At 48.8% G+C, this 24,102-nt stretch overlaps 1 pseudogene; it reads left to right on the top strand.

Annotated features, from left to right (window-relative positions):
* Positions 1–164: 164 nt before the first annotated feature.
* On the top strand, positions 165–3,472 carry LOC144172441 (uncharacterized; annotated as a pseudogene).
* Positions 3,473–24,102: the final 20,630 nt, after the last annotated feature.

The following is a 24,102-nucleotide window of genomic DNA, read 5'->3' as shown; positions in this document are numbered from 1 at the left end:
TTCAGCCACAGGCGCCGCCACTGCGGAACTGGTCCTGCGCACTCTTGTCGTCTGCTTCTGCGCCTCCTCCCTGGGAAGTGCAGGGAAAGCCGTGAACTCAAGGACTTTAATTCTCCCTCTCCGCTTCCTCAGCCAGTAAAGTTTTCTCTCTCTCTCTTTCTCTCTGCGCCCGAGGAATTCCGTGGGCCCGTCTGTGCGGTTGCGCTCTTTGCATTCAGAACATGGATGACGCTGCCGCCAAGAAGTGGCGCAAGCGGTATCTCGACAAAGGGGAACCGTTTGTTGTTCCTCTGTCTACTGCATACGGGCGAAAGAAGCGTGGACGTGATCGCGCCCTGATGACCCCTGCAGAATGTCTGGTGGACAGCAGTGACTCAACGCAACAGTCCGATGCGTCGCCCGTGCTCGCGCAACGTACGTGTGATACCGGCGCAGAGTCATCGTTTGCTGCCGTTGAACTTGACTTGCAAGGTGAAGAAAACGGATGCGACGCGACGATCCCCAACCCCAGCCCAGGTGACGAAAATGAAAGTGGTGATGAGGCATCTGCCTCATGGGCGGCGGATGAGGAGGAAGATGGTGAACGCGCAGTACTGGACGAAGCCGAGCTTTTGGCATCGGATTTCGCCCACTTGGGCGAGGATTCTCTACCGGGATCCACAACTACAAAGGCAGCGGCCGTAGTGATGATAATGGCTTTTGTCATCACTTACAACCTCACCTGGGTAGCCCTCGGAGATTTACTGGGGCTTGTGGACGCCCTTTTCGGCTTTAAAGGCAATGTGATTGCCCGGTCGAAGTACCTTTTCAGAAAGCTTTGGGCATCAAAAATGGCCAGCATAGGGAAGAGTTTTTTTTATTGCCAGATTTGCGCAACTCTTCTGGATCCGGTGCCTGGAACTTCCCGCATGAAACGTGACAGTTGCCTAGTCGACGAGGACAGCGCCACACTGAAGGCACGGGGCAATTATTTTGTCATATTTGACCTGAAGGAACAAGTGAAGCATTTGATTGCCCGTGCAAAAGCCTTTCTCTTTGAGAAGCTTTTGAGGCTCAAACAAGACACTGAGCAAGGGTTTTGTGCTTCAGTAAAAGACATCACGAGCGGCTTTGTGCTGAGGAATTTGCGGGAAAGTCGGCAGGTGAAGTGGTGTGACTTAACCATTACAGTTAATACTGATGGAAGCCCTGTGTTTAAGTCCTCAACGTCGTCTGTGTGGCCTATACAATTCGTCATCAATGAGCTGCCTCCGGACTACAGGTTGAAGAACTCTTCAGTGGGTGGCCTGTGTTTCGGAAAGCATCCTGAAATGACAGTTTTTTTGAAGAAGTTTGTTGATGAACTTAATGAGTTCGGTGAAGTAATTTGGAAGAAAGGGTCAACTGTCATCACATCATCACTCTATGCGGTGTGCTCCTGCGTTGATGTCCCCGCACGGGCACTTGTCAGCAGTGGTGCATACTGCAGTGGCTTCTTTGGCTGTTCCTGGTGTTATGCCCCGGAGAGCATGTAGGAGGTACGTTGTTATTGATGATGATGATGATCGTTGGATGTTATTATTGGGCGTTGTTATTGCTTGAATACTATATTTTAGTATGATAAGTGTGCCCAGACATCTTTTACATTGTCCAATAATTACGCATAGTAGTGTATATCTAATTCTTGTCTCACACACCAGCAGATAGGGGCACCTCTCTGTTGGGCATAGTAGCATATATAGCTGCTGCCATACGCAGAGTTCGAACTGCCAGTTGCACATGACTGGTCCCGGTGTGCATGGTTAGCAACGTAAATACTCGGGCGAGTTGGTGATGCATGTTGAACCACAGGGCAATCAACACAAGGATGCAAAATAGAAGGATAAGCAAGCAAAGCACCGACTTACAGCTCATTTAATGTCTTCAGAAACTCACTAGCAAATGAAAGCAAAAACCAGAAAATGGGAAAAGACAACATGGAAAAACAAACCACACAAATACCAGCTTTTTGGCTGCCTTGATAATTTCTTGAGTAGGTGGATGGAATTTTGGCTTGTTATGTGGCAAGTTTCATACAATGAATGACTTGCAGGCGCATGCATCGCAGCGAAGAGGTAGTGAATTGCCAAGATGGAAGCTATTACTGTCTGTTGAAACGACTGTGTCATTTAGGTCGAGGTGTCTAACTTGAACATTGTCTATTACGTCAAATTGAATGGCTGTGGTCCTCCTGACTGCCATTTGGCAGTACGTTGGAGCTTACTACTTCACTCCCACTTTTCTTTTCATTAAGTTTGTTTTGTATTATCACTTGACTCTTTCACGAGCAGTGAGGTACACAAACACCAAGATGGATGAGGAGCGAAACCCGGAAGACACACGTGAAGAAATGATGTTCGCCCTGAGTGTTGGAGAATCAGTGAATGGAGTGAAAGGACCATCAGCCTTCATGAACGTCAAGCACTTCAACCTCGTGTTTGGACAAACAGTGGACTATATGCATTGTGTGCTCATTGGTGTGATCAAAGCTTTCACTGACCACTGGTTTGACCCACACAAAAAAGGCACATCTTTCTGCATAAGTGAGTAACACTGAGCATAGTGTCAGCAAGCACTTATTCCTGCGTATTCTGAATCTCTCCTCCCCTCCATCCTCCAGCCGAGCAGACCCTTGAAAGCGATTGGTGCATGTTAAAGCACTGTGGTATCCTCCTCTTGATGATGGTTGGTGTTTAATGGCGCAAGGCCGACGAGGGCAAAGAGCGCCAGAGAAGTTATTTAATGAAAACAAGTGATTACCACAAAAGGTAGGTATAAAAAGAGTAAACCGGACATAGTAAGATCAAAAAAGATAATGGTGATGGCTGGTGTGTAGGGCCAGATGTGATTACGCATGATAGGAAATGAGGTTTAAAAACTTAACATCTGACAAGTATTTAAAAACGCGTTTTACAGAAACCATGGCATCGTCACCTAGAAACAGAGACGGGTGTAGGGGAATATGTTGTCTGTAGAGTTCTCTGAAGTGTTTGTGTCGTGTTGTGTCAAGTTCCTTGCATTGTATGAGTATGTGGACTACGGATAGGCCCTCCCCACACTTGCTACACAGGGGTCTTGGAGATCCCATGAGCAGGTGCGAGTGCGTCACGTGTATGGCCTATCCGTAATCTAGCTAAGGTAACTTCAATGTGCCTGTTGTGTGAGTCAGTAGTGTATTGTCCCAAGTGTGGTTTTATTACGTGTAGTTTTTGTCTGTCTGTTTGCTCCAGTCTGCTTGCCACGTTTTACGGAGTTGCTGTCTTATGTGGCTTGAGGTCTGTGTAAGGAAGTGTTGTTATGTTTACTGTGTTTCGGAGTGCAGCATTGGCGGCCATTTCATCCGCCAGTTCATTTCCGCCGATGCCAGAGTGGCCGGGCACCCAAGACACAGTCACCTCAAGGTTTGAAGAATACGCCAGCATAATTGATTTCAAGAGAAGCTTAACTACATGGTTTTTCGATGACTTTCCGGATGATAATGCACGGACGACGCTCAGCGAATCTGTATAGATGATAGATTTAGGAATATTATGTTCAACTATGTGATTTACAGCCAGAAAGATGCCATATGCTTCTGCCGAAAAAATACTTGTCTTTGCATTCATGGCTCTACCTCCTTCAAAATTGGGTCCATGAGCAGCACAAGACACCGCAGTGAACGTTTTGGAAGCATCAGTGAAAAACTCTGCAGCCCTGTATTTATCCTGCAGATACATGAAATGCTGCTGAATCGCAATTCTTGGTGCCCTGTTCATATCAAGATGCGTAAAAGACAGGTCACAGAGCACAGGGCGCAGATTCCATGGTGGTATAAAATCAGTGATGGGTGTCTTGTGAATGTCTAAAAAGGGTACCTCATGCTCAGAGGCTTCCTCTCTTACCCTAAGCGAAAAGGGCAGAGAGATGGATCGACGATTTAAGAACAGTTGTTGTGAGGATGTGTTATTAATGGTGGAATTAAAAGGGTGGTTAGTCAGGGCCATGATTTTTGAGGCATACAACAAATCCATGTAAATCCTCTGGTGATATAGGGACCATTTATCACACTCGGCGTAGAGGCTCTCGACTGGGCTAGTGCGAAAAGCACCACATGCAAGGCGAAGACCCAGATGCAGCACTGGGTCGAGCATTTTCAGTGCAGTTTTTGTTGCAGACCCATAAATGACGCTTCCATAGTCCAATCGGGACCCCACTAGGCTTGTGAAAATATGTAAGAGGAGTTGCTTGTCCGTTCCATAAGACTGGTGGGACAAGATTTTAAGAATGTTGAGAGCCTTTAGACATTTATGTTTCAATTGCTTAATGTGAGGTATGAATGTAAGTTTTTCATCCAACACCACTCCTAAAAACTTGTGTTCCTTCCTCACAGGAAGCGAAACGCCATTAAGTGTAATGTCTGGGTCCGGATGGATCCTACGCTTCCTGGAGAAGACAACACAGGTGCTTTTTCCTGGATTAAGTTGAAACCCATTCTTGTCTGCCCAGCTGGCAAGTTTTTTGACAGCGAGCTGGACTTGACGCTCACAGATGAACATATTGCACGATTTACAAGATACCTGGACGTCGTCTACATACATGGAATAAGAAATTGTAGGTGGCAATGCCTTCCCAAGGGAGTTCATTTTAACTATGAAAAGAGTGCAGCTTAAAACTCTACCTTGCAGAACGCCGTTTTCTTGTACATGAACCCTTGAGAGTGCGCTACCAACTCTCACACGAAAAGTTCTTTCGGACAAATAACTAGCAAGAATGTTCATCATGTTCCCTGAGACACCAAATGACTTCAGGTCACTGAGGATCCCGTAGCGCCAGGCGGTGTCATATGCCTTCTCAAGGTCAAAAAACACCGTTGTGCAAAACTGTTTGTGAATGAAAGCGTCCTTTATGTATGACTCAAGAGCGACAAGTTGGTCATTTGTAGATCGCCCCGCCCTGAAGCCTGCCTGGCAGCTCTCGAGAAGACCATGGTACTCTAAGAAGTACACGAGTCTCCTGTTTATCATCTTCTCAAAGAGCTTACACAGGCAGCTTGTCAGGGCAATGGAACGATAACTGGCGGGAGAGGAAGGGTCCTTTCCTTCCTTCAAGAAAGCCACCACTATGGCCTCCCTCCATGAGCGAGGAATGTGCCCCGAAAGCCATATGTTGTTGTATAGATGTAGGAGTGTTTCAAGAGTGTCTGGGTGTAGGTGTTGTATCATGGTGTATGTGATTTTGTCTGCACCTGGAGCTGAAGGCTTACATGTGCTGAGAGCAACCTTCAGCTCATGAATTGAAAAAGGACAATTGTAAGAAGTGTGCGACTTGTTGTGATCACGCAGGGACTTCTTTTCTACAGATGTTTTGTGTTTCATGAAAGTGTTCGTGTAGTGTGCTGAACTGGACACGTGTTCGAAGTGTTGTGCAAGCGTGTTAGCCTGGTCTTCAAGTGTGTCCCCTGTTGTGCTAACCAGGGGCAGGCTGTGTGTCTGTTGTCCTTTGAGCTTGCGTATACGTGTCCAGACTTTGTGTGTGTCCGTGTATGAATTAATGGATGTCAAGAAGGTGTGCCAACTCTCTCGTTTCGCCTCACGGCGCACGTTTTCCCAACGCCTTGGCCCGTTTGAACAAAATGAGGTTACCCGACGTGGGGTACCGACGAAGGACACCCCATGCCTTGTTCTGGGCCTCTCGCGCCCGCCTACAGTCCTCATTCCACCATGGCCTTCGCTGGTTGCGCGGGGCACCAGAGGCGTGGAGAATGGACTTTTCGGCGGCGTCGAGGATCCGCGCCGTGAGGAGTTGGGTAGCTTCTTCAACGTGTAGGTGTCCTATGGATGTGTGGTGTAGTTTGGATGTCTCTGTAAATGTGTTCCAGTTAGCTCGTGCTTCATTGAACCTATTATGGGAAGATGAACTGCTTGGGCCTTTACCTATATATGTAAGTGAGGTGGGGAAGTGGTCACTGCCATATGGGTCAGTTCCCACACCCCACTTGAGAAGAGGAAAGAGAACTGCAGAGCCAATAGCCAAGTCAAGAGATGAGTATGTGTTGTGTCCTATGTTATGATATGTAGGCTGTTTATTGTTGAAAAGGCATGCTGCAGAGGATGTAAGAAACCTTTCTATCAGGTGACCCCGGGCATTAGTACGAGAAGAGCCCCAAAGAGAATTGTGAGCATTAAGGTCGCCTGTTAGAATGTACGGTTCGGGCAGCTGGTCAACCAGCGCCTCGAAGTCAGAGCTCAAAAGTGTAACATCAGGAGGATGTATATGGAGCATACCGTTATAAACCTATTAAATATTATTAAGCGTATTGCTACAGCCTCAAGGACGGTGTTCAATGTGACAGGGTGGCATGCTAGGGATTTGCGGGCGATTATGGCCACACTGCCAGAAGAGTGTGTGCAGCCATCCCTGTCCTTTCTGTATACCAGGTAACTATTCAAGAAATTTGTGTGCTTAGAATTCAGATGTGTTTCCGGGACACACATTAAACTCGGCTGACTGGCATGCAGAATCTCATATACGTCGTCAAGATTATTCAGAAGGCCTCTGCAATTCCATTGAACAATGTTTTCTCTTTCCACTATTTAGTGTGAGAGCTACTGGAGTGTGTATGTTTATGTGTCGTCTTTCGGGGCTGTGACTCTTGGATTGGGCTTTCTGGGCCTTTCTGTAGGCTTGGACGTCAAAGGCCGATCCTTGCGCTGCGTTGCAGGCAAGAATGGCACGACGTCCATCTCATCGTCCGATGTCCTGGGTGTGCCCGTCGAACCGGGCCCCCCGGACTTGGCCCCCCTTCGAGGGCCCTTCGTTTGACCCGCCACCGCCGCAGGTATCGGAGGCACCAGAAGTGGCACGGGCGGTGCGGTGGCGGTGGGAGCCGGTGCGGGGGTCGTGGTGTCCATGGCACCCTCCAACGCACTGGACGATGGGGAGGCAGGGATGGGAGCGGCACCGGTCCCGACGGAAGAGGTTGCCACCACAACCGCTGCTGGCTCAGCGAGCGGTGCGGAGGCGGGTTGGGCTGCCATAGGCAACCCAGGGGGGGGCGGGGGCGGGACCAAGTCTGACTCGCGGTACTGGGTCCCCGCCGAAACCAGACGTCGCTCCGCCCCCCGGCGAGCTGCGTCGGCGTACCTGCCCAGAGGGAAGGAGGCGGACCTCTTCCGCGCCTCTGGGAAGGTGATGTTTTCGTTGACTTTCAAGGCAAGGATCCGTTTTTCTTTGAACTTTTCACAGCTCCTAGAATAGGCAGCATGTGGTCCCTGGCAGTTCGCACAGGTGAAGTTCTCGGATTTACAATTGTCAGTTAGATGATCATGTGCTGTACATTTTGCGCACGTCAATTTGCCATGACAAGACGTTGTGCCGTGCCCAATCCGCTGACACTTGAAACAGCGGCGTGGGTTCGGCACGTAGGGTCGGATTGGACATCTCAAGAAACCTGCGTTCACCGACTCAGGAAGGTTTGAACGGTCAAGTGTCAAGATTATGTGCTTGGTAGGAATTATTTGATCATTTCGGCGTGTGGTGATTCGCCTCACTGCTGTCACGCCCTGATCTCGGAGGCCCTCGAGCAGATCTGCTTCAGTCTCATTCATTAGATCCCGATCAGAGATCACGCCCTGGCAGCTATTGAGACTGCGATGGGGCGTGATCTTGATGTCGACATCTACCATGCGCGTTTGCTTGAGGAGGTTAGACGATTGCTGTTTGTTTTCTACTTCTATCAAAACTTCTCCCGTTGTGAGTTTCTTAGCCTTGTAGGACTTTCCGACAAGGCTTTCAAGATACTTGGAGATTAGAAACACGGACTGGGAAGCGATTGGTTTTGTCTTGTCAAGAGATTCCATGATCAGAAAGCGCGAAAAATTATCGGGCTTTGGGAGAGAGATCGATTGCAAAGGAGGAAAAGATACTTCGGTGCGGCCCCTTTTCGGGGGCCGATCACGTCTGGGGGGGGGGTTGGAAAATGCTATATGATACATTGAAAAGCAGGGAGACCGGGGTACTTTCTCCTTTGACCTTACCCTGGTTGTCAAAGAGGTCCCGGAGCTCCCTGCCTGGTAGACAGGCAGGGAGCCCATCGACCGGAGCTTGACCAAGGCTCCGACGGCCACCGTTTACAGCTTCTACCCTGCACCTTTAAACACCTCGCCACGGTTGGACACGGCTTATGTTGGGAGCTCGGGGTCCGCGGTGTCGCTGCTCACCGTCACCGTGAATACTCAAGGTGCCCTGTGCGGGGTTCCCAAACAGTTATGCGTAAACATAGTATGGCAAGCGCAATGAGTAATTCCGCCTTTGAATTACCTTGGTTGATCTGATAAGACAGCATATATGATGCTCACTGTTGTATGTCTGTGTCAGTGCCGCGGTAGACGCACACGTCTAATACCGTCTTTATTAACCATGTTTTTGAGTAAAAGTGAATATGTGAAAATGCCACTGGGAGCCTAGTGTTATCGTTATGGTATTTATTCCTTGTACGTTGGTCATTTTCTGTGCAATTTAAAATAGACAGCTATTCAAATCTGAAATGTATGAATACTAACACCCAATAAAGTTGTATAGTATGTTGAAAAGCAGTGTATGAGTCATAATAGTTTGTTCCGTGCGTATTTTAATGCAAGCATATTGTTTCTTTTACATGCAGCTGAAACCCAGAACAGGATTCTGCGGGTGAAGCCAAAGACTGTGTGCTGCTCTAGGAGCCTCAGAGCAACTTTTATATAGAACTGTGCTCCGATAGGCAACTGTTGGGAACTGTCAAGGACCACACTGCTGCGGTGGTTTCTGCTTTGCAATTGTTGGTATCACCGCTGGTCATATATCAAGGCTGTGTTAAAATGGTGCTTGCGGTTTCCTGCTGATACCAATGCCTCCGCCAGCCTGGCATATGACCTCGGTGTATACCGACAAGAAAGCAGAAATATTGGAAAAGTGGAGTCCCATAGACAGCTTCCCAATGTCTATAGGAACACCGTTTTATATAAACAGCTGGTCTGAAGGTACCTGGAACGGCGCACCGGATAAATTCCATAATCATTTTACATGGATCAATGTTCCAGTAACTTAAACTACCCTTTTATTTGGAACAGTGATCCGCATACTTTTATTTTTAACACCGGTCCACATAATTTAGTTGCAAAAATATGTGGTGCACTGTTCCACTTAATTTTCAGGATATGTGGAACACGGTTCCAATTATATAACTGGAACTTTTTTGCAAAAAAGTTCCAGTTACTAAGTGTATCTTACGTGGAACCAGATTAAGAGTGCACTGCGTGGCCACGGCGACAGGGATAAGGGAGCAAGAACTAGCTGAGCTCCTTGCAGAACAGTTTGCCCTTGCGTCAACTCGATGCACCCACGTCCAACGCTGGTCCCTATGGCCACTATCTTCGGGCTGGCCCACACGAGAGCAGGCTGCTACCTGCTACCATACAGCGGCCCTTTCGCCAAGCCACCACGGAGATAGATTAGCTGACCCTCGGGTAGAAGCGGCCTGCAATGCAGACATCAAGCTGTCTGAGCTCCTGACGACTGTGCAGTGCCGCCCCAGGGGGCACAGCACCCCTGGCGCCGACGGCATCACCTATGCCATGCTGCGAAACCTCGAAACCGACCAGCAGCTGCACCTACTGGACTTTTTCAACCATGTCTAGAGGACTGGCACCATCCCTGAGGACTGGAGGACGGCTATAGTGACAGCAGCGCTGAAGGCTGGCAAACCCCTTAGCGAGCCTTCCTCGTATTGCCCCATCTCTCTGACCTCAGCGGTGGGGAAACTCATGGAGACGGTGGTCCTGGGCAGACTAGAATGGCCAACAAGCCTACTGTGATGTTATGCCAGGTTCAGGGCCGTAGTGCGAGCGGCTCACAAGTGACGAGGCCGGTGACCATATTGCAACAACGGAAGTATTTATCAAGAAAATAAAAAGGTAGGGAAGGAAGGAGAAAAAAATAAATAAAGATGTCGCGAAGTTCGCCGTAGCACGCGAACACCCTCTCGCACAAAAACAGTCCTAGTCCAAGCCCGCGGGAAATTTCACAAGGGTCCTCACAGTTTTGGCGGCGGCGGGAGCGGCGGCGAGTCGAGGCTCCGGTCGAAGGCGACTACCACTGGCGGTCGTTGTCGTTGACGCCGCGTGGCCCCGGCATCCGAGAAGCGTCACGGCGCCATGAAGACTTGGCGAGGAAGCTCGTCGGCGGGAACACAGGCCGTGCTTTGGGTAGCGCTCCCGCAGTCCGGGTGACTGCCGCTGGAGCGCAGGGTCTTCTCAGGGTCGGTGTACCCGCAGTCCGGTCGACTGCCGCTGGTCCGCCAGGCTACCTCGGGGTAGACAATCCGCTCGTTCCCTCGATCGCTTCTCGATCTTTTTCGAACCCCGAGCCTCGTTCCTCTTCTTTCTCGCCTGCCTTGTCTCGAGCCCCCTTCCGGTCTTCGCTTCTTTCTCTTCACCCAGCCACTCGCGCGCTTGCTTCGTCTTTTTCCACCAATTTCTTCTTGTTTTTTTTTCGCGCTCGGGGCACTTCGTCACCTACAAAATGCTCTTGATGAAAAGCAGAGTGGCTTCCGAAGGTCCCGCTGCGCCCCTGACGCCCTCGCAGATGTTTTGTTTCTAGAGCAGGCCCGACACGAGAAAGAGGGGGCATACCCCCTGCTCCTGGACGTCAACTCAGCTTTTGACGCGCTACCGCACCAGACCATCCACGGTGCGCTTGACAGCCTGGGAGCAGAGGGGAGGCTCAGAGATTATGTAAGAGGCTTTCTCAGAGACCACACACTGCGTGTATGCGTTGGAAAGACTCTGAGCGCCCCACACGGAGTAGGGACTGGTGTCCCGCAGGGCAGCGTCTTGAGCCCAGTTCTCTTCAACCATGCAATGGCGGACCTTCCCAGCCATCTTCCGGAATCCCTGGAGTACCCGGAAGAGATGGCCATTTATGCCGACGGCGTGGCAGTATGGACCCGGGGCACCACCAAAGTCAGCAGGCGGGTTCGCGCGTCCCCATAGGCGGCCCTTGACCCAGTGGCGAACCACCTGACGAGTAAGGGACTTAGACTCTCCGAGGCCAACACGGAGGCCATCGCAATCCATCCGTGCCCAGCCCAAACCCAAGCCCGACGCACTGCTCCACTGCATCTCAACGGCAGACCTCTCCCCTGGCAATGCAGTCGTCTACCTCGGGCTGGCCATCGACGAAACCCTCTCATGGAGGTCCGCCGTAGGGGCACAACTGGACCAAATGACCTGCGCCATTAGGAATATAAACCCACTCGTGGCACAGGGTAGAGGGTGCTCACACCGGTGGGCGCTCCGGATCTACAGAGCCTGCGCTGTCTCGCGTGTTCTATACGCACTACCCCTGGTGAACCTCAGGGACGCCCAATGAAAGACCCTGGAGCTGGCTCATGGAAAGGCTCTTCGGCGCTGCGTCGGCCTCCCAAGAGACTCCCCGGTGGCCAGCACCCTGGCGGAAACCGGAAGCTGGCCCATCCAGCTGCTCGCCACGCAGACAGCACTGCGACATGTGGAGCGCCTGCACCCAAGCACCTGGAGGTGACCACATCCTGGCCAGGCTTCGCTCGAGAGGCCAATCCAGCATGGGCAGCATGGCCGCTCTATTTGAGGACTGTTGAAGTCCGTCAGAGAGCATGCCTTCTGCCCCCACCGCCACCGGCAGCCGCATCCCTAGACATCACAATCATGCTGCCAGGAGTCAGGTGCAGGGCGAGACTGCCACAGGTTGGGATTTGCCAAGAAGCTGCTGCCCTAATACACTTGGAACCGCCAGGCCAACTGCTGGTTACACAGATAGCTCGGTCCTTTTAAGTGAGGGCCGAGGAGCTGCTGCCTGCACTGCCCCGGCCAGAGGAGCCCATCGGCAATGCCGGCTGCCGCTCCCCACCAGCTCCACAGCAGCCGAGCTGGCAGGCCTACACTTGGCCGCGGACATGCAGCGGGAAGATCCACCACCAGCGGCCACCATCTTCTGCGAGTCCCGGCCGGCACTACGTCGCCTGAGGGAGGCATCTGCACCACGGGGGCGAGGTAGCCACCTCAAGATGTCCCTAGTGGAAAAGCTGCGCGACCTGCAGGGACAAGGCTGCAACCCCCGACTACAGTGGCTTCCTTTGCACGTTGGTATACCGGGGAACGAGGCTGCAGACTATTTACCCAAAGCAGCCCACCCCTCCCGATCGGCCCCAGTTTCCACGTCCCTGGTGCGCTATCATGTTGTAAGGGACGTCATCAGGGGAGAGGTGGCCTCCCGCCACCCCTGCAAACGAGTGGCCACCAGTGAGGCCCCGCGGCTCCTTCCTACCAGAGGGATATCCCGAACAGAGTGGTCCATCCTTCTCCGGCTCCGCACCAGCTGCTACAACAAAACAGCACGCCTCCACAGGCAGGGTCGCAAGGCCACACCCACCTGTACCCACTGCCCCGATCCTGAGATATTGGATCACGTCCTCTGCTCCTGCCCTGTGTACGCTGGCGCCCGGAACAAACTGCTGTCTGGGTACCGGCGGCTGGGACTACCGTCAAGCACTGCAGAGGATATCCTGCATCCTCGGGGACCCTTCATGCTGCACCGAGAGGCCTTCAGGCTGCTTTTCTCGTACCTCGACGAGTCAGGCCTCAACACCCGCCCATGAACTGTAGAAGCTGTTAAAAACCTAGAAAGGTTCCATGCACTGTCGCAACAGCAACTGAAAAAGAATCCGGTTAAAAATATAACACATGCCAGGGACGAAGCAGAGAGAGCGAGTAATTTCTCAAACCTTTGAACGCGATCTATTCCGTTCCGCTGTGTCCGGCCCGCTGCGGTCAATTCTCTGCAGAACCGTTTTTTATCAGGAAAATTTGACAAATGTTGAACCGGTCCAAATGAGTTTGGGCGTGAATAGGGCCAACCGAGAATGGCATTATCATTATGAGCCTATTCAACACTCCTAAATCACTGTTAACTGACGACACTGTAGCAAACTACCTTGTATCCATGCCGAAACCTCGTGGCGATTCTGTGTATGCCGATTTCCCTGATGGTCTTGTTTTTGTGAAACAGCAGAACAGCGATCCCCGAAAGCTTTTTGGGTATTGTATCAGGACGCTTTTGGAGTTGCTAATCCCCTCGGGCCGAATCGGGTAGCCCAGAAAATGCTTGCTGTGTATTATACCTGAGTGAATCTTCCTGGTTTCATAAGGTCGCAGGTAGATACACAGCAACTTGTTTTTTTGTGCTACGAAAATTTGTGGTGTGTTTTGGCGTTGAAGCAGTCTTCGCGGCTGGTTCATGACCTAAAGACCTTAGAAAAGGAGGGCATTTTTTCTCTGGTCAGTACTACAAAGTCGGTTTAGCTTTCGTAGCTGGAGACAATCCAGGTAGCCACTTTCTGGGAGGTTTCATAGAACAATTTTCCAGCGGAACCAATATTTGCCGGTACTGCGAAATCAAAATGGACGCCTTTAAGAACAATCAATTAGAAGGAAACATTCGGACAGTTGAGTCGTATGACTTTGCGGTGCAGCAAACTCAAAGCAACTCCAGCCAGCAGCACTATAAAGGTGTAAAAAAGAACTCGCTGCTGAACACCCTGTCAGGGTTCCATGTGTGCATGCCAGTTTTACCTCCTTGTCTTGGGCACGACCTTTTTTTGGAGGGCATTGTCAATTATGAATGGCGCTCATATCAGTCGCATGATAAATACACTGAAGTGGTTCACCTACGAGCACTTAAACGTCATTATTGGCTCTAGACTTAAGTACTCCTCCCACGACCTGAGGGATGAGCCTGCATGTGTTCATCTCGAAGGAGATGAACCCTTCAAGAGATTGTAGAGCTTGTCATGGCAGCAACAATCTCTGCAACTAAGGTGTCAGCTCTTTCCATTTTGATTGTTCATTACCTGGAAGAAAGGCAAAGACTGTTTTCTACTGCGCCATTCCGGCCAAAGCATCACTACCTATTGCACTATCCGTATCTCATCACGCAGTTTGGCCCATTGATTAAGACATGGACCATGAGGTTCGAAAGCAAACACCTATACTTCAAAAGGTGTGCGAGATCAGCCGGGAACTTCCTAAATCTCACTAAAACTTTTCACAAAAGCACTAGCTTTTGCAAGCACAGCTGCTGTACGGTGGCTTATGTTTTCCAGCTGTTTACTACGAGGAGCTGGTTCCACTGTCTGAGCTGAAGAATGCCAATCAGCCTCAGGGCAAGGTCCTAAAACAATTTTTCAAGGACACCTCGGCGCTCTACAGGGCTTCAATGGTTATCATTCACGGAGTAACCTACAAGAGTGGCACGTACATCCTCCTGGAGGGGTGAACCATATGAGGCCTACTTTGTGGGAATTCAGGCAATAATTTCAGGGAGAGATGCCATTCATCGCCTGCTCATCAAGCAGGTTGACGCTGAATTTCTACCTAGCTTTCGGGTATTCAAGCTAATTGATAGTCCGCCCGCTCAGTACCGTGTAGTGGACTGGACTGCATTCATTGATACACAAAGATACCGTCCATACCGCCTGCTTGGATCCTTGGTTATTCGTTTACATTCATCCGTTGTCTGGCCTGATCGTTAAACATGAACCAGCCGAGGGCCTTCGACGGTCTGTCCCTTCATTTCCCGAAAGACTGCAATAATTGAGTGTTTTAACATCTCTTTCGCCCTCTTGCATTTCCAATCACCGCCATTTTATGTATTTGTTATCATGGTACTATTTATTCTCATCCTATTGTACGCATTTTTGACTCTCTATATTATGACTAGTAATGTGTGAACAATTCTGTGCAAGTAAAAATATTCTGTTAGAATTCATTCTTTCGGTTTGCGATAGCGAACCAGTGTCCTCGCAAAGAATAATGTTGTGCTGTGTCTGTATATAGTGTATCAGAAATGAACCGGTCAGTTCTCTATTTGTTGTTACAATTTTTCATGTTTGGCATCATGCCAAGCAAATGTTTTTTCGACCGAAAGTCCTGCATGCAATATTCTGGCGTGTTTTTGTGTGTGTTTGTCTTGCAATTGGAACGTTCTGGTAACTGTAGAAAATGCGTGGTTAATAAAACGCTTTTACTTTTTTAATTTTATGTTGTGCCGAGATGCTTTCATTTTTAATATACAAAACTTTGTATCTCATTTTTTTGTCAATTGCATAATTTATAGGGACACCAATACTTTTGCGTCATACTTCCAAATGAACCTTATGAGAGCTTGTTTAGCAATATGCTTTAACGGTTTCATTGTTATTTTCCACGCATGTAGACGATTCCACGCATGTAAACTTGAAATAGGGTAAAATTAATAGTATTTGCTATAAAGATGGTTATCAATAGAATGGTAACCCACCAAAATAACATAGTGTGGGGGCAATGCATAATTTGTTCCACATATATTTTAGGTTTTCTTCGGGTTTTGTTTTTTTTGTCCAACAGATGTTAGCCAAACTTTGGCACCAGGATCGAAAAATCAAAAAGGTGGCGTCGTTCTCAACATTTCACGAACTGCAAAAGAAAGCCGGGCGTTTGCCCTAGCTGCCCGAACAAAGACGTCAAGGCAAGGAGCAATCATATCACCCTGATTCGGTGCAGATTTTTTTCTACATCTCGCAATCTCACTACAGGTATTTCTTGAAGATGGGACCGAGGTGGAAGAGACGACGCTTCAGTGCCTGCTGGAATCTTCTGTCGGACAGTTGGGCGGTGTTTTTATAGTCTCAACTGCCACATCTACCGGAGGTACGTTTATTATTTTTTTCGAATACATCTTTGATCAAGTCCTTGTCTGGCATTCTTCGTACCCCCTTCGAGTGAAAGCTCAAATGTCCCATTTTTGGGGGTGTCCATTGAGTGGTGGAAAAATTGGCGAAAGTAATATAAGCGTTAGGTGTCTTGCTAATAACAGCATGCGATCATCAGAAAAAAAAACTTTCAAAATGACGAATTGAATGCAACAATAAACAATATCAAAGTCATAAAGACGCCCGGGTAATAGAATTTATGAACTTCCAACATAACCTGAAACGGTACTAGAGTCGCGTTTCGTGATTGACAGCATGCTTGAAACATAAAGTGTTTCACCGCGCTAAACAGTTGGATTTCTTATAACTTCACGCGTATTTGTCACTGCTAAAGAGCCTCCTGGACAAATTTTGGTACGAAGGCAGTATAAATCTTGCTGATCAGAGCGTTTTTCTTATTACGGTTGTTCAACACCTTGCAAAACTATTTTCTTGTTTACAGGTGGACCACAACGACATTCATCGCTCCCTTTATCCTCGTCCCAGTTTTTAACTGACCTCGTTCTACCCTGGAACTCGTTTCTGAGGCAACATTAACGGCGTTAAATGCACAAAAACCCTCGGCCACTCAAAATACAGCGAGCTGGTTCGCATGATAGTGGCGGCTATAGAGAAAGTTGCGCCTCGCCCATCTTTCAGTCAATGTCGAGTTATGGCCGACTATGTTGGACCAATCTACCCCTTAGCCCTCGCAGATCCATTGAAAAATGCGTCGCAATCCGCCACATTCCGAGGGTTGGCGCACACACTACAGATTCGTATTGATAACAGCGGAAGGGACAGCAAGCGTGTAGCCGAGGAGCTCGCAAATGGGAAGCTGAAAAGGGCTACACCAATGACGACGCATGGTTGTCCGGATTGGCAGCCGCCGCTTTCAAGCTCTGTGAGTGACTACGAAGAGGCAAAGAAAACTCTTGCGGAGGAAAGCATCAAGTCCGAAGCTGAGCAAAATGTGGATATGCAAACAGAGCTGATGATGTCTGCGTTCCCAGCAATAAGGCTATCAATCAACAGCAAGAACAACCGTGCCAGCAATATCACAAAGGAGTGGCCTCTACTTTCGCATTTCAAGAGGCACGAATATATTCCTACACTTCTGCATGTCCCTGTTTAGAGCTTCTAGCTTAGTGCGGCCATTTGAGGACGATGTTAATATTTTGTGCTGTGATTATAGCAAATCTAAAATATATAATCATGTAGTACTGTAGGACGAACTTAGTGAAGCAAGAAATGCATGGCACGTACAAACTGCGTTTAAAAAGTACTGGGAATGTAGCTTTTGCGTTTATACTGTGCCATAGCTTCGCCCATCAAACGTTTAGCTAGCTAGCCATCACGGCTAGCTAAATTAGCAAATGAGAGAATTAATACTTTAGGGGCCCAGGCGAGCCATACAATGAGTATTTGCAGGAAACAGAGCTCTCTAACTTAATTATGTATGATGCTTTTTCCGTGTCGTGTCGAGACAACTATCACGGCACTCTCAAGAGAGAGGGCGCCACGTACCAGAGCGGGAATGCTGGGACGGGGAACGGCCGAGCAGGCGGAGTGGAAAACATGGCTACCGTGAATAAACGCGTGTGTTAACAGTTCTCTCTCTAGGTGTCTTCGGTAAAACCCCCAACAACACGACATGGTGGCAGCGGTGAACAAGAAGCCGCCTAGCATCTCGTGAGTGCCACGAAATGACCAACATGCCGGACGGAAGAGGCAACGATGCTCAACAGCAGCGGCAGTGCGCCCGCACAATGGCGCGAACTTTTTCAACCCGTTCGCCGTCGAACTGCCAGAGAAGTTGGACTTCCGGGACCCAAACGATTGGAAACGTTGGATCGCAAGGTGGGAACGTTATCGCGTTGTGTCAGGACTTCACCTCCGTGACGCGGAAACACAGGTGAACACGTTCGTGTACGCGATGGGGACGGAAGCCGAAGACGTACTGGCGTCACTAAGCCTGACAGACGCCGACCTCGCGGACTACGCAACAGTGAAAAGCAAGTTCGAGGGACACTTTATACCCTGCACGAACGTAATCTTCGAGAGGGCGAAGTTCAACCGTCGAAAGCAGGAAGCGAACGAGTCAGTCGAAGCGTTCATCACAGACCTACACAAACTCGCCGAGACGTGTGAATATGGTTCACTGAAAGACGACCTCATTCGCGACCGGTTGGTTGTGGGACTTTTCGACCTTGGACTAAGCGAAAAGCTGCAGCTAGATATCAAACTCACGCTTCAGTCTGCTACGAAAATCGCACAGAACTCTGAAATCGTCAAAAAGCAACAGAGCGAGCTACGAGACAGAACAGAGCACGGTGCTGCGATCGAAGAACTTGGACGGTTAAGCAAACGCCGGAACCACGGAAGAGTGCTGCGTAAACCAGGCAAGCCTCCAACTCTCCACACTACGAGCAGAAAATTGTGCAAGTGGTGCGGCAGTACAGAACAGCATTTCAAGAGGCAGTGTCCAGCCTTCGGAAAGCTGTGTAACAACTGTGGGAAAACTGGTCACTTTGCAACAGTGTGCTTGTCGGTGATGATGATGGTTGGATGTTTATGGCGCAAGGCCAACTGGGGCAAAGAGCGCCAGAACTGTAGTCATCTATGAGGGGTGAAACCTTAAACACTAAGTAAAGTCAGCAAAAAGAAAAGTAAAATCACAAAACGACAATGAGCATGGCTGGTGTACAGGGCCAGATTTCATGATGCGTGATAGGAAATGAGGTTTAAAAACTTGACATCTGACAAATACTCAAACACACATTTCACGGAAACAATGGCATCGTCACCTAGGAAAAATGATGGATGTAGGGGAATATGTTGTCTGTAGAGTTCTCTGAAGTGTTTGTCGTGTTGTGTGAAGTGCCTTGCATGTGATTAGGATGTGCACTACGGATAGGGCCTCTCCGCACCCGCTGCACTGGGGTCTAGAAGATCCCGTCAGCAGATACGAGTGAGTTGCATGCGTGTGCCCTATCCGTAGCCTACCCAAGGCGACTTCCGTGTGTCTGTTGTGTGAGTCAGATGTGTACCGTCCCATGTGTGGCTTTATTACATGTAGTTTGTTGTCTGTCTGTTCGTCCCAGTGTGTTTGCCATGTTCTGCGCAGGTGTTGTCTTATGTGGGGCTTGAGGTCTGTGTAGGGTATCGTTGTAATGTCTACAGTGTTCCTGAGTGCAGCAGCAGTGCCCTCTCGTCTGCCAACTCATTCCCAGCGATCCCTGCGTGTCCTGGGACCCAGCAGAGGATCAGCTGATGCTTCTGTGACTACACAGACATGATAGTGTTAAATACAAGATTAACTATGTGGTTTTTGGGGGGTGTATGCGATGACAGTGCGCGAACAACACTCAAGGAATCTGTATAAATGATAGACTTTGGAATTTGATTTTCAAGTATGTGTCGTACAATCAGTAAAATTCCATATGCTTCTGCTCAACAAATTGTTGTGTCGACGCTCATGGTTCTGGCTGCACTGAAATTCGGACCATGAGCAGCGCAGGAGACCATAGTCGAGGTTTTAGACGCGTCACTGTAAAATTCTGCAAGTGGGTATTTAAACTGCAGAGACAGAAAGTGCTGCAGTAGTGCAGCTCGCGGTACCCGATTTTTGTCAAGTTTCACAAAAGAAAGGTCGGAGGACACAGGACGAACTTTCCAAGGAGGTAAAATGGTTGAAAAGGATGATCTGTACACATCTAAAAACGAAGCGCTCAGATCCGAGGCTCGCTCTCTCACTCTAAGTGAAAAGGGCAGAGGAACGGATGGGCGATTTACAAAAAGCACAGATGTGGATGTGTCGTTAAAGACAGGATAAAAAGGATGGTTATTCAGCGATGAAATTTTAAAAGCATAAAGTAAGTCCATGTACGTCCGTTGGTTCTCAAGGCTCTACTTATTACACTCGGCATACAGACTCTCGACAGGGCTAGTGCGAAAAGCACCTGACGCAAGCCGCAGCCCCAAGTGTAGCACTGGGTCAAGCATTTCCAACGCTGTTTTAGTCGCCGAACAATATACCACACTGCCATAGTCCAAACGAGACCCAACGAAAGCAGTATAGAGCCGTAGTAGGAGTTCTTAGTCAGAACCATACGATTGATGGGAGAGAACCTTAAGTATATTCATTGTTTTCAGACATTTATGTTTAAGTTTCTTGATGTGTGGAATTAATGTGAGTTTCTGGTAAAACACAAGACCTAAGAACTTGTGCTCCTTGTTCACAGGAAGCGACACGCCATTAAGAGTAATGTCTGGGTCCGAGTGGACCCCGCGCTTCCTGGAGAACACAACGCAGGAGCTTTTTGCAGGATTCAATTTAAACCCATTCTTGTCTGGCCAGCCGGCAAGCTTCTTGACACCAAGCTGGACTTGACGTTCGCATATTGACACATTACATAATTTAAAAGATATTTGCACGTCGTCTACATACACAGAATAAGAGATTGTTAATGGCAGTGCCTTTCCAACAGAGTTCATCTTTGCTATAAAGAGAGTGCAACTCAACACGCCACCTTGCGGCACGCCATTTTCTTGGACGTGAACCTTTGGAAATGCAGAACCAACTCTTACTCTGAACGTTCTCTCTGACAAATAACTAACAAGGGTGTTCAACATATTACCCGAAACACTGAATGACCTGAGGTCACTAAGGATAGAATAACGCCAAGCGGTGTCGTAGGCCTTCTCGAGGTCGAAAAAGACAGTTAAATAGTACTACTTATGCACGAAGGCATCCTTGATGTACGAGTCAAGTGCAACCAGTTGATCGTTCGTCGATCGCCCCACCCTAAAGCCTGCCTGGCAGCTCTCGAGAAGACCATTGTACTCGAGGAAGTACACGAGCCTGCGATTGATCATCTTCTCGAAGATGACTGCCTTGACGCGATGGCAACACCAGAGGCTCATGGCGATGACAGGGACCTCTGGCAGTTCGACTCCAGCTCAGTTTCCAAAGCTTCGGGGCTATCTTGCAGGTTGCGAACGTCCGACACAATCGTGACTTTCACAATCCTCAAAAATGTATTGGACTTCATTCGATAAATGTAACAAAACTTCAAAAACCAGATGGAGACATTGTGGACGCCTACAGTATGATCGACGCAACTATTGTTCGTCTCAAGTCTGTGCGCGAACAAATCGAACTAGTTCTGCAGCTGGTTTCACATGGCCGAAGAGCTTGCTAACTCTGTCGGCACAGAACTCACGAAGCCACGAGTTGCAGGCTTTCAGCGTAACCGCGCGAACATACCGTCGTTGGATACGAGCGAATACTACCGCCGCAAGGTTGCTATTCCCTTTCTCGATCATGTGATCCAAGAGATGAACACTCGCTTCCTCAAAAGCGACTGAGTGGGGTTGGCGCTGCTCCGGCTCTTTCCTTCTCCTGGTGGTTCAGCCGACTTAGAGATGCTGAGAGGACTTGCTCTTTTGGGAAATAGATCTGCCATTACCATCGTCGCACAAGATGGAGCTGAAGGAATGGCACGATTTTTGGACGCGAGACGAATGCACTGACCGGCAGCACATCAGCAGTTTCATCAAGTCCACTGATGAAGATGTATGTCCGAACATTAAGACCCTCTTACGACTTGGCGGGACCCTACCGTGTACAAGCGTCGAGGCGGAGAGCTTTTCTGCGTTGCGGCACACTATGACTTTCACACGATCAACAATTACAGATGAACGGCTAGCGGGTCTCCTGCTGATCCACGTCCACCAAAGCATGGTTATTCAACCAGAAGAAATCTCAAGCAAGTTCATCACAAGACATCGCCGCAGGATGTTTGAGAAGTGTCTCCTTTACGATCAAGAGATGATGGAAATTGCCATTACCAGCGACGCACATATTTGGATAGCGTTTGCTCTGGCGTAACCGCGAATTTTTTTCTAAGTACCCCAGGCCTCTGGTCCCCATGAGGGGGGGGGGGACGGCGCTGTCTAGCCTGTCTGACTTTTTTTTCTTTTTCTGCCCACTTTAGCGACTGCTCTGTCATTATTTAATGGCTAGAGCCCCTCGGGCTAGCCCCGCGGCTCGGAATGAAGGGGGAAGAGGGGGGGGGGGGGGGGGACTTAGAAAAAAATTTGCGGGTACGCAAGACCAAACGCTACCCATATTTGTAATTGTGCGAAACTTGTGGTGAAACCAAGAAAACTGTTGGAAAAGTGACTCTTCCATCTCTTTGCTTCAGTGTTGTGCAGTGAGTGCCTTTTTTTTTGGCCAATCGGGCTGGAAGGTTTCGAGGGCTGCTCAAGCCTCCTGGCTGCGTTCTCATCGATGTGCCGCATCCAGGCACGCCTCCGCTTGCGTTTACACGTTTCATGTGTGTGTAATACATTACTTCAATCATTTTAGCAATTTCTTTCAAATGTCGTGCTGTAAGGACTTTTGATAATAATATATAATACCCGCGTGGACCTCCACTGTCTGGTATTGAAGTGTAGTAACGGCTTTGCGACTTTGTGAACTTTTGAGCATTGTGTGAGCGCCACATTTCAACAGTGAAATCATAAAGAACTTTTGTTGTTATATATACATGTGTGTGTGTCGTATACTGCTTCTTTTTAGTACGATCTATAGGGGCACTAAAGAGCTTTGTAAAACCGTCTATTTACGGATGTAATCTGCATGATCTAAACACTTCAAAAATTGCGGGCGACGGCGAAACTGGGCTCGACTAGGTTAGTAAAGCTTTGCTCCAAAAACAGAATCATGTATCCGCCCCTGGACCATACAGACATACAGATATACCGTATTTACTCGATTCTAAGCACCCCCTTTTTTTCACGATCGCTATACTCAAAGCGAGGGGGGTGCTTAGATTCGAAAAATCCGAAACCACCCCCTTTTCAAGGCAATATTTTGACGAGATGGGCATAGTATATAACACTTTATTTGGCCATTAGTAAAAAGAAAAATAAGACAGTGAACCCACCGCTTTTGTCAGATAGTCAGTCACTCACACTCTCACTCTCAGAGTCTGTCACACCGCTTGAGTCCATCACACCACTTCAACCGCCGCTGTCTGTATCTCACAGCAGGTCGTCTTCCGTTGCGTCCATGTTGTTAGTGATGGAGCACTTCTTGAACGACTTCGCGATAAGGTGGACGTCAATGCGCTTCTAAGTGTCCGAAATCCACATTGCTAAGGTTGAGGGGGACGCTTTCTGTAGCTTTCCCGTGGGCGTCTTCCAGTACTGGTTCCGCACCCATTCTTCGTACTCTTGCCACAGATTAGCCACGAACGGTATACTAACAGAGACGTTCAGGAGGTACAGCACTGGCGTCATGCCGCCTGAAATTGGCTACCCACTATTCCCGCAAAACAAGGGGGTGCTTAGATTCGCAGGCAAACTTATTTTCCGGTTCTTTTTTCGGGAATACGGGGGGGGGGGGGGGGGGGGGGGGGTGCTTAGAATCACGAAAATATGGTATTATCAAGCACAGCCGCCAAAGCACATGGTTGGGTTGGACAACGTCCTTTTCCTTTAGGTTCGGATGATACCTGGCTTTGCTACGGACGCTGCACTAGCCGCATAATAGGCGGGTTTATCGCAAGCGGGAACGGTGAATTTTGGTGAATAGAAAAGGCTACTATCCTCCTGCTCCTCCTAATAATAATAATAATAATAATATATTATTATTAATCATCACTAAGAAAAGCTGACCCCCCCCCCGTCAGAAAAAACCTAGACCCGCCCCTGTTGGTGATTGTTGTTTAGTGCACTCAACCGGAGAGGTCATGTGAAGAAATAAGCACTAGCAAATGTGTGTGCCACGCCCAAACTGAAACAAACCAGTTTATTGGGCACTACTTTGGAGCAGTAACACAAAGAAGTTCACCCCCTTCCCTGCCCCCTGTATAGACAGCACAATCTTTTTGTTATTTTGTGCCAGCTGCGTATAGGTCCTACTGTGCTGACACATAACTTTCTGGTGAAAAAACGACAGGAACCTGTTTGCGAGCACTGTGGGGAGTCTGTGACAGTATTGCATTTCAGTAGCCCATGGCTGGAAATGGAATGCATAACACTATTTATTTATTGTTCCAACAGCATTGTAGCTCAGAATCCGTTGGTGGAAAGCTTTTTGATTTCTGAACCTGTCAGTAAACGCGCTGTCGCAAACTAAATTTTTTTCTGGGGTGCAGGCACTGACAGAAATTGCTTTGTGTTAGAATTTATGCCTTTAAAGTACTTTGTTATGCTTACACCAAGCACACGTGCCACAATTTGCAGCCACTACACCGAAATGCACCCGAGGGATGAAAGGAAGTTCCTCGTTTTTG

Source organism: Haemaphysalis longicornis, unplaced genomic scaffold (genome assembly GCF_048455015.1).
Source record: "Haemaphysalis longicornis isolate Haplotype H1 unplaced genomic scaffold, Haemaphysalis longicornis Haplotype H1 scaffold_207, whole genome shotgun sequence".
NCBI classification, from domain to species: domain Eukaryota; kingdom Metazoa; phylum Arthropoda; class Arachnida; order Ixodida; family Ixodidae; genus Haemaphysalis; species Haemaphysalis longicornis.
Note: the sequence above shows the minus strand (reverse complement) of the source record. Positions and strands in the feature narration are given on the sequence as shown.